The following is a 2,539-nucleotide window of genomic DNA, read 5'->3' on the forward strand; positions in this document are numbered from 1 at the left end:
GATATAGAATAACGAGCTATTTAACGTCATTATATTTGAGTCCGGCGAACCGGTTTTCACAAACCCGATGTCTCCGAACATCCCGAAGCATGTCCCGTTTGTGGTTGGCCGAGATTGCAGTCCCAAATGTTGATGCAGGAAATGTTTTCTGCAGGCAGCGAGGTAGACAGATACACATGCGAGCCCTTCTTTAACTGAGAGTCGAGGGAAAGGGCAACGCGAGATACAGACGGTGATGTTCAAAAGGAACTGCATGCTGGAATATCGAAGGTACACAAATTGCTGGGAAACTCAGCGGGTGCAGCAGCATCTATGGAGCGAAGGAAATAGGCGACGTTTTCGGGCCGAAACCCTTCTTCAGACTGTCTGAAGAATTTCGGTCGCCTATTTCCTTCGCTCCAAGATGCTGCTGCACCCGCTGAGTTTTCCCCGCAATTTTGTATACAGACGGTGATGTCTTGAGATAAAGAACATATGAATGAAAGATATGGAAGGTAAAAGTAAGGATGGTTGAGGCAAACAGTGTTTAGCTGTTTGGCGGGTGAAAACGAGAAGCTGGTGGGGGAGGGGTGGAGAGAGGGGGGACGCCGGGGTGACTTGAAGTGAGAGAAATCAAATCTGAAGAAGGGTCTCGACCCGAAACGTCACCCCTTCCTTCTCTCCAGAGATTGCTGCCTGTCCCGCTGAGTTGCTCCAGCATTTTGTGTCTATCAAATGACTCAAAAAACTGTAATTAGACAATAGACAATAGGTGCAGGAGTAGGCCATATCGGCCCTTCGAGCCAGCACCGCCATTCAATGTGATCATGGCTGATCAGCCACAATCAGTACCCCGTTCCACCTTCTCCCCATATCCCCTGACTCTACTATTTTTAAGAGCCCTATCTAGCTCTCTCTTGAAAGCACCCAGAGAATTATCGTGGCTTTGTCAGACATACGAATCCCAGATGTGGAGACACTGGAATCACTGTCTCGTTGTAGGACACTGATATTTCTTTAATATTCTGGATTTCAAATCATGTATTGTGTTTTTTTATATATAATTTATGATGCTTTTATAAGTGATATATTTTTTAAATAAATTATATGTATTTTATGGTGTTTTATATGCAATTATATGTAATGTCCCTTGTCTGGACCTTGAGTCCGAAATAAAGTGTATTATTATTATTATTATAATTACTATTATTATTACTATTTTATTACTATATTATTAGTATTGTTATTATTATTACTATCATTATTATTATTAATATTATTAGTATTATTATTAGTATTATTATTATCATTTTACTATTATAATTACTATTATTATTACTATTATCATTATTATTATTACTAATATTGTTATATTATTATTATCATAATTTTTATTACTATTATAATTGCTATTATTATATTAGTATCCTATTACTATTATTAGTATTATTATTATTATTATTATTATTATTATTATTATTATTATTATTATTATTATTAGTATTACTAATATTTCATACCGCTGGAGGTGTAAGCTGTCCAACCTGTTCCTCCCAATTTGTGCGGGGCCTCACTCTGACAGAAAGGCCTGTGGGGGGGCGGAAAGAGGGATGAAAAGTGTTTGACAAAAGGGAGATCAGGTAGGTCCAGGACTGCTTTCCTCACAGCGGGTCGCGCGAATAATAACAGTCGCGCGAATAAAGACGACCGCCCGCCCGCAGCAACAACGGAAACCCAAGGCAGTCTTTCGCTTATTAATAACACGTTATTAAATATTATCACAGCAAATAGGTTGTTAAACCACAATAATATTTGTAGGATCATTCGAAATGTAGCACTGATTTAGTTAAATGAAAACCCAACAATGAATTTAATTTGTCGGAAGGAACTGCAGGTGGTGGTTTAAACCGCAGATAGACAAAACAAGTTGAATAACTCAGCGGGGTCAATAGACAATAGACAGTAGGTGCAATAGAACCCCGTTCCTGCTTCGCCCCATATCCCTTGACTCCACTAGCCCCTAGAGCTCTATCTAACTCTCTCTTAAATCCATCCAGTGACTTGGCCTCCATTGCCCTCTGTGGCAGGGAATTCCACAAATGCACAACTCTGGGTGAAAAAGTTTTTTCTCACCTCAGTCTTAAATGGCTCCCCTTTATTCTAAAGACTGTGGCCCCTGTTTCTGGACTCGCCCAACATTGGGAACATATTTCCTGCATCTTGCTTGTCCAGTCCTTTTATAATTCTATATGTTTCTATAAGATATGCCCCTCATCCTTCTAAACTCCATGAATACAATCCTAGTCTTTTCAATCTTTCCTCAATATGACAGTCCCGCCATCCCAGGGATCAATCTCGTGAACCTACGCTGCACTGCCCCAATCACAAGGAGTCCTTCCTCAAATTAGGAGACCAAACTGGACACAATTACGGTTTAACCAATTTTGGGGCGCAGTTCATGTGAACGTGGGGTTTAGTCTGGTAGTCATACTCTTGTATTTCAGTATGATCGTGCTTCAAGCACAGTAAGTTATATACTAAACTCAATATAACAATAAAT

The sequence above is a fragment of the Amblyraja radiata genome, chromosome 1, assembly GCF_010909765.2.
Source record: "Amblyraja radiata isolate CabotCenter1 chromosome 1, sAmbRad1.1.pri, whole genome shotgun sequence".
Classification (NCBI taxonomy): domain Eukaryota; kingdom Metazoa; phylum Chordata; class Chondrichthyes; order Rajiformes; family Rajidae; genus Amblyraja; species Amblyraja radiata.